The sequence below is a fragment of the Neofelis nebulosa genome, chromosome 11 (genome assembly GCF_028018385.1).
Source record: "Neofelis nebulosa isolate mNeoNeb1 chromosome 11, mNeoNeb1.pri, whole genome shotgun sequence".
Classification (NCBI taxonomy): domain Eukaryota; kingdom Metazoa; phylum Chordata; class Mammalia; order Carnivora; family Felidae; genus Neofelis; species Neofelis nebulosa.
The window spans coordinates 24,292,080-24,309,462 of NC_080792.1; the positions used below are offsets into that span (position 1 = coordinate 24,292,080).

Here is a 17,383-nt window from a genome sequence, read left to right on the forward strand (position 1 = left end):
AGATGCAAAACCTAAATCAAAAAAAAAAAATGCTATAAAGGACATTTATTGGGTCAACTGGCAAAACTGAAACATGTACCATAGCTTACATAAAAGTTTTGTAAAATTTTAAATTTCCTGAATTTGATAACCATATGTAAGAGACACCTGTGTTTTGAAAACACACAGTGAACTATTAAGGGGCCAAGAAGTATGATGTATGCAACCAAAGCCTTTCAAGTTATTTCAAAATAAATTTTAAAAAGGCAGAAATTGAAATGGTAGCATTCATCATGTGTTTGTGTGGCTCTTCCAGGAGAGACAGCATTATGTGTCACGATTAAAACTTTAGTACCAGAAGACTGAACTAGTATTTGCAGTATATTGGTGAGGTAGGCACATCTAAAATAATACAGAATACTTTTTACTTTAAATCAAAGAAAATCTGAAAAAAAAAAAAGGCATTTTGTAATCAGCACTTGTTGTATAGTAAGAAATGTATTTGGTTTTTGTCCCCAGTTTCTGGAACAGAGTTCCTAAAAATCTTTGGAATTTCCTGCATGATAGGAGTATTTTCTGTTATTCCTAAGCCACCCATTTTGAGGTGACCCAGGGTGGACCACTACAAAGCCTCAGGGAAGAGCTGGTCACCAGAAACACCAAGCGATTAGACAGCAGGAATTTTCAGCCCCACTCCGGAACCTCCAGAAAAGGGAAGTGGGCAGGGGCTAGAGACTCATGAAGAAGGAGATCTGCCAAGCTTTCAGGTTGAACACACCTAGGTGCTGGGGGTTGGCACACTCAGGGAAGGCAGGGAAGCCCCACATCCTCCCCTGACTCCCATCGATACCCAGTTCTACGGATCTCTTCCACCTGTTCCTGAGTTGCATCCTTCTATAATAAACCGGTAAAGGCAAGTAAAGTATCTCTCTGAGTTCAATGTGCCATTATAAAATCATCCAATTTGAGGAGGGGTTTGTGGGAAGCCTCAGTTTATAGGTCAGAAGTATAGGTCACAACCTGGACTTCCAATTGGCATCTGAAGTAGGGACATCTTTTGCGACTGAACTCTTAACCTGTGGGATGTGAAGCTATCTGCATTTGGACAGCGTCAGAATGAGGTTAAATTAAAGGACACCCAGTCAGCATCTGCTGAGAACTGGTGAATTGCTGAGTGTGGGGGGAAAAGTTCCCATGTTTGGTGGCCAGAAGAATTGAGTCTGCAAGTAAGAAGAATTAGTTTTTCCTTTCAGAAGTTAAGATCAGCACTCTAATACATGAAATCTACTTTCAACTCCTGGTTAAAGTTTTGCTATCAAACACTGAATTTAGTCTGTTTAATAAAGCTAATACCACCTGTCAAATCTACCTTACAGATAATTTTGATGATCAAATGAGAGAATATATCCAAAAAATATATAGATGTTATACCACTTAAATTACTTTATTAGTAAGTGATAGTAAAATAAAATATAAAGGTAATTTTAACAGTGTCTTTAATACAGCAGGCATGACGGGGCGCCTGGGTGGCTCAGTCGGTTGAGCACCAGCTTCGGCTCAGGTCACGATCTCACGGTCCGTGAGTTCGAGCCCCGCGACGGGCTCTGTGCTGACCGCTCAGAGCCTGGAGCCTGTTTCGGATTCTGTGTCTCCCTCTCTCTCTGCCCCTCCCCTGTTCATGCTCTGTCTCTCTCTGTCTCAAAAATAAATAAACGTTAAAAAGAAATAATAAAAAAAAAAAACACAGCAGGCATAAGTAAAAAACAAACAAACTTAAGGGGAAAAAATTCTGCCAAAATTAGAACCAAGGACTAAGAGACAGGTAGCCTTAATATCATCTGGGGAGGCAACAAGATAAAATGTTACGTTATGCAGATGTGATAGAAGGAGAGTGAAGTAAAAAAAGGAACCAAAAGGCAGGGCTTCCAATTTTTAATCAACATGCAAAATCAAGCTGCCTGCTTATGTGAGTTTCTGGGATACTGAGATATGCCTGTGGTTTCTCCCCTGGTGTGTCATTCACATGGCCTTGCCCTGGAACTTACTCTCTGCTGTTTACAAACTGGACTGGGACAGAAACTGCTAGGTCACTGGCTGCGGGAGACTACTCACCTTAGCCTCTTACTTGGGGTCAAAGGAAGCAATGCAAAGGAGACCGAAATTAGACAGAGGTCATGACTAGGGGCAACGAGGACAAGCTTTGTAGTCAGACCTGAGTCTGAATCTGGACTCGGCTCATCACCCTTTTGCAATCAGTGGTGTCACCCAGGCATTCCCAAATGGTCTCTGAATTGGTGTTCATCTGGGACACGTTTTTCACGGGTCTGTGGCCAAATGAGAAAAACTGGGACAATGCAATATAGTCTTTCATAAAACAAAACTTATGGTCTTTGTTTTTGTGTTCTAATTACAATCTTCATACCTTTCTAGTGATAAAAAAAATGTCCTTTCTTTTATGAAAAGACGGGCATTGTAGACTGTGGTAGTTTTTAAAAAGGTCATTAACCTTGACAGAATTAAAAGTTGGCAGTCTATGTCTGGTCCCAACTGTCCCCCTGTGCATGCTTGCCCAAGAAGTCCCAAAGTCTGGGAACCACCGCCTTACAAGTCTTACTTCTCTTATCAATGAACTAGCGGAGGGCAAACTCTATTGGGCAGAGCTGTGTGTAGTAATCAGGTATTTATAAAGTATCAAGCAATTAGAGCTTTATCATCACCATTAAGAGCCTGACTACTTGACGTGAAGGTTTATTCAATAAAATCCATATCCAGGCAGGTCAGCAGTAGTCAAAGACAAGCTCTGGGTTCAACTACCAGATTTAAATCCAGGGTTGGCCAGTGCTAGCTCTGTGATTTTGAGTAAGTCTGTTGCAGTCTTCTCATCATTCAAGTGGGGATGATAAGCAACAGGACGTACTAAACAGTACCATTTTAAGATTTAAATTAGATAATCCATGTAAGATGCTTATCACAGTGCCCTCTAAGTGCTTCAATGTTAGTTACCTAAGCACTACTAGTGGTAGTAAGAGACTAAGGTGGTCAGAAGGTGCCTCTTGAATGCCTGTGAGTTTCTGCATCAACATCTTCTGGTGTGAAATCCTTATTAAGAGGCTGTAAGGATGATCATGGTTAGCATTTATTTATACGATTTCAAATGAAATCTCTAGGTCAATAATGAGAATGTGGATGGCATACAGGTCCAGGCAATATCAAATGTCATCCTAAACAACATCTAAAGAATCAATATAGTATTTTTCATTACTTTTGAAATTTGTACATGTTGATCAACAGAAATGATATGCAGCCATACAATCAAAATGGTGACTTTAAAATAAAAGTTAACTTTTAATAAAATAGGTTTTTAGAAAATCATATGTAGAGTGATTTTGACATTTAGTACGAATTTTGTCCTCCCTCTAAAATTAATCCTCAGTAAACTATTACAGGTTTCAACATTACTTGTTTTAAAATATTACTAAGTTTGTCAAAAATTCACCAACATAAATTAGAATTTTAGTTTAACTTAACATAAATTTTAATATAGTTGAGAAGAGCTTATTTTTATAGGAAATTAAATATACTTTATGGCATTATAGAAATTAATTTACAAAAGAAATTCTCAAATGGTGAATGAGTTTTTCTTTTATGAATTTTTTAACGTGTTTTCATAACAAATGTATGAAAGAAAAAACATTACACATAAACACCTTCTAAGGGTGAAATCTATAAACGCTTCTTTCTCAGGAGTAACTATTGAGCAAGGGTATATTTAATTCTCAAGAGAATGAAGAACTTCTACAAAAGCATAGCCCAACATTCCCTATTAACCTATGATAAAGGTTATAGCAGCATATCTGGCCGTTATGCCTAACTTCTCATTAAGTCTTTATAACTACCATAAAAGAGTCAGATACAGGTTACAAATCAGAGTTCAAACCTAATTAAAGGTTCAATATTAGAAGCCAAGAGTTAAACTGTTTTTTTCTATATTTCTGCAAACCATGTAACATAGTAACATGTAACTCAATTAGTTTTAGTAATTACACAGTAGATTCTATACTTATCTATATTTTGTATAACTACTATAATTAGTATATATATGTATACACACACACACACACACACACACACACACGCTCATACAATACAAGGGCAGCTGAGGAGGGGTAAATGTGGGCAACCATTTCTTCTCTAACTTCCAGAATGCCTGGAAACTAAAGAATAAATTTATGAGTGAAGAATAAATTTTAAAATTAAAATTCATGAGTACAACTCTGCAACTAGCTCAACAACATGAACAATGCTTAAGAAGCACACAAGGCAAGGTTAAGAGGGGGCTGGAGCTGTTATGGTAAATTGCCTGATTCTGCTTGAGTTCAAATCCAGGCTCTGCTACCTAAAACCCGGGATCTTGCGCAAGTTACTTAACCTTCTTAAGCCTGAGTTTATTCATTTCTAAAGGGGAAATAACAGTACCAACCTCAAAGTTATTTTGAAAAGACTCACGTAGAGAGTAGTGTCCAGACCGTAACTGACAATCAATAGTGCTTCCATTGCTACCAATAGCAACACTATAAGAAACAACAATGCTATTATTTTGCCAGAAGTGATTGCCACAAGCATCAGGAAGGTAAATCTGATAGGAGGTAACACTACGTTTTGTAAGGAAGCACTACTGTTAAGATTTTTGTTTTGAAAAAAAATGTATTTTTGATTTTGCTTCAAAAAATGTATTTTGATTTTGCAAAATACAAAAATGTATTTTGATTATGCTTCTCATTAAAAGGCAACAAGCTTTCTGGAATTATTTTCCTAAGAAAGAAAGTCAATTCCAGGATCGAAAATGTAACACCACCACACAAGCAGAAGTGGTTACCACCAGCGTCAAAGGAACACCTGCCAGTCCTGGTCTACTTATGACATTTTGCCTGACAGAACTGTTCCAATCTTAGAACTTTCTAGCTCCTAACAAACTTCCTTTAAAGCGAGGAACGGACTAACACACACACACGCGCGCGCGCGCGCGCACACACACACACACACACACACACACAGCGCCTAACTCCTGTCATTAATTCATCCCTGCAGAAAGACATTGGTAATAGGTGTCTAGCCACAAAATCGGGTGTTCAAAGGGCGCGGAAGGGAGCGATGCTCGGGTTCTGGAGGCCACAGGATCTCACTCCGGGGCGGGAAGGGGGCCACCCTGGGACCAGCGAGTCTAGAAACGGGGAAGTCGCGCCCCAAAACCGTGTCCGGGGAAGAGCCGCGGACGCTGGAACTGGGGACCGCTTCAACCTGACCACTCCCCCACCCTCAGCCCCGACCCCAAGAACCCCTTCCCATTGCCTCGCCCCGCCCATCCGCTAAACGGGTCCGTGCCGGCCGCCCACACGGAAGCCGGCCGCAGGTCCGCAAACGGCTTCACTGGCCGGACAGGAGGAGGCCGGCGCCCGCTCCCCTCTCGGAGCTCCCGCCCTGGCCCCGCAGTGCCAAGCCTCCCGCGACGGCGCGCCACGCGAAGCCTTACCCCAAGTCTCGCCCCGCGACAGGTGGTGCTGCCGGCGGAGAGGCCGCGGCCCTGCCGCCCACCCAGGCGATGCTCAGCTGCGGCCGAGTCCGGCCCTCCCCTTCCCGAGCTTCGCGGAGCCGGCGCTAGCTCAGGCTCGGACTGGCACGGGCAGCCAAAAGCCGGCGAGGCAAGCCTAAGTACGGCGGCGTAATGAGCAAGGGAGTCTGGAGGCCGGCCGGCGCGGCCTGGGGCGGAAACTGACGGGCGCGCGGACCAATGCGGAGGCAGAAAGCCGGCCCCCGGGGGGCGGAGCTGTGGCTGAGGCTTCGCGGCCCGCGCGCCGGGGTTCCTTCCCCTGGGCGCTTTCCTCGGTCTGTTTCTTTGAGGTTTCTGTTTTGAGGCCGGGCGCGCGCCCGTGTGCACTCGATCCCGAGGAATGCGAGAGGGGCGGTGTGGAGTAGGAGTCCGGAGATACAGGCGACGCCCGTCGTTCCACGAAAGGAACGGAGGCTGGTTTACAGCGGACCTCGCATCCCTGGGGCTGCGGGGGTACTCGAGTTGATGGCTGCGCGGATACTCGAGTTGATGGCTGCGCGTTCGCGCGAGAAGAGGCTTTGCGCAGGCGCGGGCGGGCCGGGGGATGTTGGCGGGTACCAGTCTTCCCAGTCCCCAGGAGGCGAGAGAAAGGCTGGGAGTTTGGGTCCATCCTGAACAGCCAGGTGAGGCAGGCAGAGGATGGAGAGATTAAGAGCTGGATACAGGTCAGGAGACTGGAGAAGCAGAAGAAGGGGAACCCAGGAAATGCGAGGCCTCCGCACTTTAGGAGCGACTTCTGTTTCTGAGCTATTTTTTGTGTCTCCTCGCTCTTTTGCAGAATTCTTTGCTGCTCTCCACGCCTGTTAGCACAGTTACTGGCCCGCGAGGAATTTACCAATCCCTACCGTCACAGTCACCATAAATAGTTCAATGTTCTCTCAGAAGAGCACTGGAACCCTACATTGTCATCTTGAAAGCAGCAGGGACTGCACCTTAATACATCTTCACTCACGGTTATGACATTGGAGGCTATTTCTTCACTTTTTTTCAGAAAATCTTATAACCAAAACTTCTTGGCTGTAACTGAGTTTACTTTTGAAGTATGGTAATGATAATTTTAAAGTGAAAGTGTGAAGGGTAAAAAAAGAGTCAAGGAAGATGGAATAAGAAAACTGAGTGATGGAAATGTAAGGTAGAGAAAATTGAGCGGAAGTTGAGAAAAGAGAGTTATCCATTCTTAAACTTACAATTACGTGAAATCTGGAGCAGCCGACCACTATGAGATGGAAGGGTGGGGCATGCTTGGAAACACTGCAGTTGGTTGATAAATGATAGATATGGCTGCTATAGTAACCATCTCAGTAAAAGAAGGACTATAAGTAACCATCACCTAAAAATAACCCTGCTCGCAAGGAATTGTCAAGAATATCAATCGGAATGAGAGAAACTTCAAAAATTACAAAAGTCATAAATGCTCCATTAATAGAGGTAAAATTGTTTTGTCTTTGAAAGACAGTTCGTCCTACATTAGAACAACCCATGGATGGGACTTATTTTTGTTAAATTGAGATGATTTCATTCCTTAAATGAAACACTTGTTAATGTCAATGAGGCATACGCTACTGTTTGGTGGCCCACCCCAATACATTTTTCTTCCCGAGTCCCTTTGGTGACTGGTGTGAGGCTTCTTATTCAAGACAGCATATGGCTATTGAGTACCTGAAATGTGGCTAGTCTAAATTGAGATACACACTGAGTATGAAAACAGTACAAAAAAGAATGTAAACCATGTATGTTGATTTTTTTAAATGTTTATTTCTTCTGAGGGAGATGAGGGATAGAAAGAGAGGGTGTGAGAGAGAATCCCAAGCAGACTCTGTGCTGACAGCACATGGGCCTGGAACCCACGAACCACGAGATCATGACATGAGCTGAAACCAAGAGTCAGACGCTTAACTGACTGAGCCACCCAGGCACCCCTCTTGATTTTTAAAAATATTGATCACACGTCAAAATCTTTGGAGAATTTTGGTTAAATGAACTTTATTATTAAAATTACTTTCCTCTCTTTTTACCTTTTTCATGTGACTACTAGAAAATATAAAATTGCATATGTAGGTCCCATTTGTGGCTTGCATATATTTCCATTGTATAGTACTAGTCCAAGAGGACCCTGTTAGAGTCACATACATGGAAGCTGCTGGGCGAGACTTCTGGAAAGCCGTTTGAAAAATAAGCTCAACTGGTATATGCCTTTGGCTTTTTTGCTTCATTCCACTTCTTACCAGAAATGTTTGGAGGCGTGGCAGCCATCATTGCACCATAAGATGACAAACGAACGGATGAAGCCTTACACTCTAAGGGTATTGGCAGGATTAAAGAACTTGGATCCCTGATAGTATTATTGAGCCACATTCCACCATGGTTCCTAGCCCCATATTTCTTACTTTGTGAAAAAGAAGCCTCTGTTTGTATAAATCAACTCAAATAGGGTTTTCTGTTGTTTGGAGCTAAAAATAATTACTAACAATTACTGTTAACATGCACGAAAATCGTGCTCCTTGCCATAGTATCTTAGTTATATACTTCTTTCTTTAGAATAGTTCATAACTCAAAAAAAACAGCTCATAACTCAAATTGAGGATATCAAATCTAAAGCAGTAGGAGCAGTAGTAGTAGTAATGATAATAATAGATTTTCCACATATCTGTTTTCAGTCATATGGACTGAGTGCCCCAGATCTCACTGAAGGTATTATATAACTTATAGGATATGTTCCTTTAATGTCTTCTCAAATCCAGAATTTTCTAAGTTCTCAAGTTGGCTCCAAGGGCTTCATCTGTTTGTATGATCCAGAAGTGCAATCCTTATGGTACAATAAATTAGGGGAAGGCTATGTATAGTCCTCAATTTCAATTTTGCTGGAATTAAGCAGATAATTTATTACTTAAATATTGCTTATTATAATACTCAAGCTAAATTTTACTTGGCGCTGTGAGCACAGAAATGACTGGGTAAGTTATAAGAACTTAGCTTTTAAGGAGAAATTTTTGATGCTAGAAGTCAATAAAGTGGTTAGCTTTAATGGGGGGTTGGCTGAAAAGAGACAAGGGAACATTCTATATCTCAGTCTGGACTATGACTACATATGTGTACATATGTTAAAATTCATCACACTTGAGTGAGGTACTTATACACTTCAGTGCATGAATTTTATCTCTACCCCAACCAATACAAAATAAACCTTTTGTATTGTGCATTGCTGTTTCTTTTGGAGTAAATGCCCCCTGTTGAAGATCCAGTACCTTCATTTTAGGCTTCTTCCTTGGTAACCTCCACTGGACCTCTTAGAAAAAGTGAGGGACCATTCCTGACTGTCCAGAGTGTACTCACTGGGCCCTGTAGAGTTGTCAAAATGACCGTGCAGACAATACAAGCCTAGAAAGAAGGTACAAGCTCTTCCAGAAAGGATGGATTACAAAGCAGGACATCTGGTAAAACAAAGTGCCAAGACCCAAGTTAACAGGAAAGTAGGAGGAAGAAATAGGTATAGGGCTTGGTCACTAAACTAAGGGAAGGGCATAGGTATGGATAAGTTTGTATAAGTCTTGCACTGTTGTGAGCTGAAGCTGCTATTTCAGTTTGTCTTCAGGTTGGCTAGTCCACTTGTGAAGTAGGAGGAGCCTTAAAGGGGCAGGCTTCCAGGGCACACTTGGCCAGGTGACTTCCCTAAAAACCCTTCAATAGGCAGCTTAAAGTGGAAGGTATGCCAGTTATCTCAAGATGGGCACACTCTTGCCCATCTTCCTAAAAATTAAAGGAAGATGCTTAGAGAAACTTCTGTACCAGTTGCCATGAAAATAGAGTAGCTTTATTTCATCGAAGCACCAAGTGTGTTTCCTTAAGGAAAATCCATATTATTGAGTTTTCAGAGAATTATGGAAGGTTATTCTCCTTATAATGAGAATGTATGTAGTAGGATCATTGGTTTTAGGTTGGCACATCATCTATAGCAAAAGTAGATAGATTGCGCTAATCATGTGTTTAGATTTACACAATTCCATCTGCCTTAGAATAGAAAACATTAATAATGAATGCTGACTGCACCACTGGGAATTATCCTTCAATAAATTAGGGTCATTAAAAATGCAAACTCTTTAAAAATAAAAGAGAAAGTAAACTGTATATCTAAAGGCATTTGTGTCCAGTCAGCCTGGTTTGGAAGTGAGACATAAAAGCATTTGATGTTAAAAAGAAAGAGAAAGAAAGAAAGAAAGAAAGAAAGAAAGAAAGAAAGAAAGAAAGAAAGAAAGGAAGGCAGGCATTTGGTGTAGGTACTGTCATTAAAAAAAAAAATGTGGGTTTTTTTTTTTAATGTTTATTGATTCCTGAGAAAGAGAGAGAGAGCATGAGCAGGGGAGGGGCAAAGAGTGAGGGAGACACAGAACCCAAAGCAAGCTCCAGGCTCTGAGCTGTCAGCACACAGCCCGATACAGGACTCGAAACCATGAACCATGAGATATAACCTGAGCTGAAGTCGAAGGCTTAACTGATTGAGCTATCCAAGAGCCCCAAAACAATGCGTTTTAAAGTACAATGAAGTGCCAGGGTGCCTGGGTGGCTCATTCTGTTGGACATCCTACAGATCAGGTCATGATCTTGCAGTTCACAGCTTGTGAGTTCCAGCCCCTCCAGCCCCCCTTTGGCGCCCACTTCAGATCTTCTGCTGTCTCCCTCTCTCTGCCCCTTCCCTGCACATGCTCTCTCTCTCTCAAAAATAAATAAACATTAAATGTTTTTTAAATAAAATACAATGAAGTGCCAATGATGGTAATTACCACTTAAAAAAGTACTAACCATTTTTATATAATTAAAATAATGTAACTTTTCAGCATATCTAAAAGACTAAACTACTACTGTAACTAAGCAGTAATTAATACCATAATAAGTAATACCTTCATTACCAAAATATTCTTAAGGAGAGTTCTAGAAACTTTTGTGAAGCACAAAGAAGGTAATATCATAGGCTTATTAACAATAGAAGAACCTCCACTCCTTAAAGAAAAATAACACTTTGGTGTTTGTGGATAATATTTTACCTCTTGATTTTTATCTAGAACTTAGGTAACCTGAAGAGAGTAAAGTAAAATTTGCTAGCATCACGTCATTGTGGCACAACCTTCTTTCTTTCTCTTTCTTTCTTTCTTTCTTCCTTCCGTCAGCACAGAGACTGACACGGGACTCAAACTCATGAACTACAAGATCATGACCTGAACTGAAGTCAGACACTTAACCGACTGAGCCACCCAGGTGACCCAATATCTTCTTTCTTTTATGAAGGTGATTCAGTCTTACTAATGCCACCTCTAAAATTTTCTGGTTGTTTGGTGTTATTCATTCTAAATCCTAGTCTCTCTTCATGATTATCTAATAAGCCCTTAAGAGAGGACTGGAGGAGCGGCTAGATTGGCATCGAAAGATTGTTAGAAAAATGAAATCTATATCCCCACCCCAGACCTACTGCATCAGAATCCAACATGGTCATGCACATTAGCATTTGGGAAGCATGGAGGACCCCTGAAGTTCTAGATTCTGTGAACTCATGCTGCTGTGAATGAATTTTTATGTCTAGATATGGGATAATGAGAAATCCATGACACTTTCTTTACCTTCAAGAAGTTGCTGTGCCAAGGCAAAAGCAGTTCTTTCCTTCCCACAATGAGAATATGTTATGCTTAAACCACAAGCAGTACGATTTTATTGTTCATTCATCAGATGTGTAGTTATGATCTAGGCACCAGGTAGAATGTTTGCACCAAATAGAATGTATGCAAAGTCTCTGGCTGATGTCAGGGAAAAAAATCCCAGAAATGTTTGCCTTTATTATTCAAAAAATGTTCCCGGTATCTTGAGCATAACTTTACATACAGTCTTAATAGACCCCACATGCTTCATGGTTCTTAGACTACATGGGATGAAAAGGTACCTCTGAGATTCTATCTCTTGGGGGCATTACAGGGACACTTTTCTATAAAGTTTTCAAGCTTTCTGTGGCCAAGAGAGTAACTATAATAGATAACAGTAATTTAAGAAAAAACATGAATTAATAACTTGGGCTTAAGTTATTTTACTCCTAATCCTAGTCAATATATTTTACTACTAAGCAATAAATGGTGGGTTCTTTGGCACAAGGGATATCAGAATCCTAAAAACAGCTTTGATGTTGTTAAATTGAATATGTCATATCTGTTAGATCAATAAGTTGTGGGCTAACCATAAAAGAAATCTCCTAGGCATGCCTTTCCTTCCATTACTGTTTGCTTTAGACTTGCTAGGATTCTGAAATGTTTCTCAAAAGTGAGTCACCCTCCACACCAAGCTGCACTCCTGGGCTGGGAATTCTTCCAGATATCCTTACCATGGCCACTGGCTATCTCATGAATGTTTGGGGAACCCAACACCTCCCTGGAGGTTTGACTCAATACTGATGGTTCATATTAGAATTTGATCATCTTGGGGTCTGCACCAATTTCAGCAATTAATTGGAGCATTCTGGTTTTTAATTAATTTATTTATTTATTTTGAGAGAGAGCGAGAGAGAGAGAGTGTGTGTGTAAGCAGGAGAGGGGCAGAAAGGGAGGGAGAGAGGGAGAATCCCAAGCAGGATCCACACTGTTGGCCCAGGGCCCGACTCAGGGCTAGATTTCATGAACTGTGAGATCGCGACCTGAGACGAAATCAAGAGTCAGACATTTAACCAACTGAGCCACCCAGGAGCCCTAGAGCATTCTGTTTTAATAGACATCCAAAGTGAAGTAGAATGTCTTTCCTTCATTATACTTGAACCAGAATTATATCACACAGAAGAACATAGAATAAGAGGTTAGTCCAAAATGACACAACCTTCCAAAAATTATATCTGGATTTTTTTGGAAATATTTATTTCTTTTTTAAAAAACATTTATTTTGGGGCGCCTGGGTGGCTCAGTCGGTTAAGTGTCCGACTTCAGCTCAGGTCATGATCTCGCGGTCCGCGAGTTCGAGCCCCGTGTCGGGCTCTGGGCTGATGGCTCAGAGCCTGGAGCCTGCTTCCGATTCTGTGTCTCCCTCTCTCTCTGCCCCTCCCCCGTTCATGCTCTGTCTCTCTCTGTCTCAAAAATAAATAAACGTTAAAAAAAAATTTTTTTTAAACATTTATTTTGAGAGAGAGAGAGCGAGCAAGGGAGGGGCAGAGAGGGAGAGAGAGAATCCCAAGCAGGCTCCGTGCTATCAGTGCAGAGCCTGAATTGGGGCTCAATGTCACCATGAGATCATGACCTGAGCCAGAATCAAGAGTCAGATACTTAACTGACTGAGTCACCTAAGTACCCCTCAAAATATTTTTTTATCCCCAAATTTCTGGTATAATAATACATATGCTACTTTATAATACATTAAATAAAAATCTAATGGTGGGTCTAATAACTAGTAATGATGAATATAAATGGTATTTCAAAGTATCTGCAACAGCTGTAAGGTGATATGAGAAATCTGTGGTTTCTGTTAATCCTGGCAGTTTGTCGTCTTCATCCACAAACAAAATGCTAAATGCCAGTGAAGAGATAGCGAAGATAAGTATACTTTTCTCAATCCAAGTTCACCTACCACCTGTGGCTAAAAACCCTGTGTACTGCGCTGTTTTGATCTCAGTTTAGCTAAGAACTTCCTTCTATCAGTCAGCAATTTATGAGTTCAACTTCTGATACCGGGAAACGGTTTCCTGTAGCAGTTTCTTTTGTCAGATCTCCAGTTTCAAGGATATGTGGAGACATTCCCTGTCAACAGGTCTTTTGTGACTTTCAGTAAATTCTACTCCCTTTCAATTTATTGAGTGTTCCTTGGGACAGTGTTACCTGGGCTTTCCTGTGGCCTGGTGAAACAAATGTGGGTTTGCCTGGTCAGCATTGCAGAGGGTGCCTTCAAGTTGAAAACTGGCCACATTTCCAGTTGGATTTCACCGAATCCAGTTTGGATTTCAGCATCCAAAGTTGATGACTTAGAAAACTTCCCTTATCATCTACTATCCCTTGTTAAGAGGAATTTGTTCACGTCTTTCCTTGTGCTAGAGGCACATATTGTGAGACACATTAAGGAAGTAATTTTATTACTGACATTCTTCCTCTTGGAGTAATTGCTCTAGAATATATTTTTGAAAGCCTACCATGATGACTTTTTAAAATGCATTTTACAATTTTTTTCTTGGTAGAAGAATGTATCCGAGTTCCTTTTGTGAAGAAAAATGACTTGTTCATTTTTTTAAACAAAAAAACAAGAGAACAACTATGCACCTTTATTAATTTATTTTTCAGTTAGTTTAAATCCTTGAGGTATACAGCATCACACGGATTCTGTGGCCAGTGGCTTTAGCAGGAAGGTTGCTTCAGAACTGGGCTGGGACCATCCCACTGTTTCCATGAGCACTAGCTACTTGTCTCCAGATTACTCTGGTTTTATTCAGTTCGCCACCAGGAGTCACTGTGCTGTTCTTTGCTTTGTACACACAAGCCCATCTCTTGCCTAGATAGAATCCAGTGTCATTTAGAACATAAACACCTTCAATTTTAAGAAGAGCTGTGTGCTCCCTCTGGTTCCAGAGACTCCAACTTATAGCCAGCAAAAATGGCTTTGGACCACAGCCTTCCAGACATATTTGTCATTTCAGGAGTCCTGCTCCCCGCACACCTCCACAGGTTCCAAGATGGCGGAGAGAGCGACATGTCGTATTTTTATATTTCACTCACATTTTCTCAAGAACATATGAAAAGCAACTGTCATCCTTATGTAAGTGTGGAAAAGGAATAGAATTTTATTTCATGCCAGCTGTGAAAATAACATTCAAAAAACATTACACCAACAATGAGAAAATGGAAATCAAACTGTTCAGTCATGAATTCAGCCCAGTGTGTACTTATTAGGGAGGAAAGGAAAGTGAGAAGAAAATGTGAGAAGGAACATTCTGGAGCTCATTTTACTCTGTCCAAATGGGAGAGCTTGACTTGCCTCCAAGGTGTTAAGCCCTTTAACAAACAGCCTGCAGCTCTGCTCTCTCCTATGAAACCAGTCCCTTCCTTATAGCCTATAGTCTGGCTTCCTTCTCCATAACTTTATTAAAACTGTGCAAAACTTCCTCTTTTTTTTCGGTGAAATTCAAACTTTTTTTTTTTTTTTTTAGTCCTCAACTTCTTTATTGTTTTGGCAAAATTTGACCCAACTGGCCTTCCCTTCCTTCTTGAAACACTTCCTTTGGCTTCTTGGGCATAATACTCCAGATTGTTGGCCTCACCTTTGCTGTCTCTTCTTCCTGCTGCCGCATTATGAAGGGTGATCCCTGAGGTTCAAAGCTAAACCAATCCACTGTGATGGTATCTGTGTCCTCTGCTGTGAATTTTCACCTTTGATCCTAGCCTTTCTTCCCCGAGCTTCCATTCACTCAGAAAACACTTTTAGAGGGCCTACTTGCTTTCAAATGAACACTTGATTAATTAATTGTCTCCACCCCGAGGGAGTGTTCAGGAGGCCGAATGGGTAACAGGTGAAAGACTGAAGAATGAAGAGAGGTGGGAGCAGACACCTGTACAGATACTTATGTCAGTGCAATAATAGAAATGAATATTACAGTGTATAACGGGGTTGTGGAGAAGAGACACCTACCCCATCTGGGATTGGGGTGAGGGAACTTAATCATTTTAATTCAACAAACATTCACATTCATTAAATCAACAAATAGTAGCAAGGGCCTACTATGCATCAGTAATAAAGCCAGGTACTAAGACTGTAAGAATGAGCAAGGCAGGCCTGGTCCTTGTCTTCATGGAGCCTACAGTCTTACTAAATGGGAGAAAGAGACATTAAATGGGTCATGCAATTTTACAATTGTGACAGGTGCTACTAAGAGGTAAGCACAAAATGCCAGAGAGTGTTTAATAGAGAGATCTAGTAAACTGAGAAATTGATGAGGGCTTTCCTGAGCTGACACTTAAGCTAGACTTCAATGAGGCTTGAAGCTGAGTAGAAAATAGGCAAAGTGAGGAAAGAGTAGTCAGGTATATGATGACTCAGAGGAAGGAGAATTTGCCAAAGGGCTGATTGAATTTGCCAAAGGGCTTTGCCCAAGGGCTAAGATGATGAGCTGAGAGGGGTAGGCTCACGGTTGCTACTATTTGTTGATTTGCAGGGCCTTGCCGTCAAATAGTTTAGTCTTTATCTTAAAAAAAAAAAACAAAAACGCCAATAATCCAACAGTTTTTAAATTGGTAGCTGACAAGATCAAATTTCCATTCAGAAAAGGTCAGTTTGGCTACAGAGGGATAATAGACTGGAGAGGGGGCAGGAGCCAATGAGGAGAGAATCTGTAGCCACGTCCTAGATGGAAGTTAGGGATGGCTTGGTCTCGGGGGCCACAACAGAGATGGGGAGAAGCAGACGTATTTGAGAAATGTGTAGGAGGCAGAAACTATGGGGCCTGGTGATTGGATGTCGGTGGTGAGGGAGAGGTATAGATAGAAACTTCACAGGAGGAGCTACTTTTACAAGAAGATAGAGGCACAATGGGCTAGAAGTGCTGGGATGTTGGGGGCCTAAGTGGCATGTGGCCAGGAAGCAGGACCGGGCCATTAAGGAGTCTAGTGGTAGCTGTGGCTATGACCCTGGTGCTGCCTGGAGATACCACTCTGCATGCCTCACAGCTTGCCATATCTTGTGATGTAAGTATTTTTTATCTCCATGTTGGGGAAGATTATCAGGGCAGGAGGGGTGCATCTGACCTGGGTTTGAAAGGATGAGTAGGGTTAGCTCAGAAGTAGTGTGGAGGAGGAAAGCTTTTCCAGGCAGAGGGAACAGAATGGGAGAAATAGCATAGCTCAGGCAATTCAGAATTGCTAGAGTGGGCGACAGGGTGGAGAGGGGCAAGAGATGATGCTGGAGAGAAGGCAGGGCCAGACCAGGGAAGGAGTGTAGTGAGTTAGCAAACAGTTTTATTTAAGAGAGGGAGAGACATGGCCATTTTGGGCTTTTGAGGCCATCACTTAGGCAGCTGTGTGTATGTCGGCCAAGCAAGAAGAAAACCCAGCTGAACACTGAGGAGGTTGTGGAGTGGACGGGTGGACTGAGTGAAGGCCTGAGCTGGGACAGTGGTACAGATGGAGCAGAGGGCAGGGGAGCTAAGGAGCCAGCCAACTGAGGGGGACCCCCCCCCCGGCTTCTGGAGAAGCTCACTGGCATAGGTGGGGCCACCAGCTGAGACAGAGAACAGAGGAGTAGAAGCAGACCGAGGAGCAAAGACAACAAGTCCAGTTTTTAGCCTGTTTAATTCAAAAGCCACAAGGGTGGAGATTTCTGGAAGGCCACTGAAGAAGCAATGCATCTGAAGTTCAGTACAGTATAGAGGTGAGCATCGGATGGGTGGGTCTGGATGTCCCTACACGCAAGTAGCCATGGCAACTGGGAAAGCTTACACCTAGAAAGCTTAGGCCACTTAGGAAGTATACTTAGTACAGTGGACCCAGGTTAGAGCCCCAGGCTGGTCATTTGTGCACCGTCTCTCAGCTCCCCGTTCACCCTTCTACTGTGCTTCCAGGCTATGGCCAGCCTTCCTTGCCAGCTGAATTCCCACTGACTTCTGCCAGTAGAGCCACTAAAGGGAAACAGGAAGGCATGAAGAAGGCAGAATGGACTTTCTTCCTGCTTCTAATTGTTATCGCAGTCACCCAAGTCACAAAAGTCACAGAGGATGGCCACAGTGCCAGTTTCAGCCTTCTTCATTCACTCCCAGCCCCAGCTGAGGTGCCTCACTCAGAGCTGCTAGCATCAGTCAGCTGA

General features: G+C 42.1%; 1 protein-coding gene and 1 pseudogene across 2 annotated transcripts in view; both read right to left on the bottom strand.

The window, feature by feature from the left end:
- ME2 (malic enzyme 2) overlaps nucleotides 1-5,639 on the bottom strand; it is a 54,734-nt gene extending 49,095 nt beyond the window's left edge. The window contains exon 1 of one of the 2 annotated variants that reach the window (XM_058692063.1): nucleotides 5,510-5,639. The gene's annotated coding sequence lies outside the window, so the exon portion shown is untranslated. Of the gene's footprint in view, nucleotides 1-2,091; nucleotides 2,226-5,509 lie in introns of those variants that run through there. The other variant, XM_058692064.1, reaches the window with a different exon arrangement.
- An 8,195-nt stretch (nucleotides 5,640-13,834) lies between these two features.
- On the bottom strand, nucleotides 13,835-14,529 carry LOC131489769 (large ribosomal subunit protein eL33-like; annotated as a pseudogene).
- Nucleotides 14,530-17,383: the final 2,854 nt, after the last annotated feature.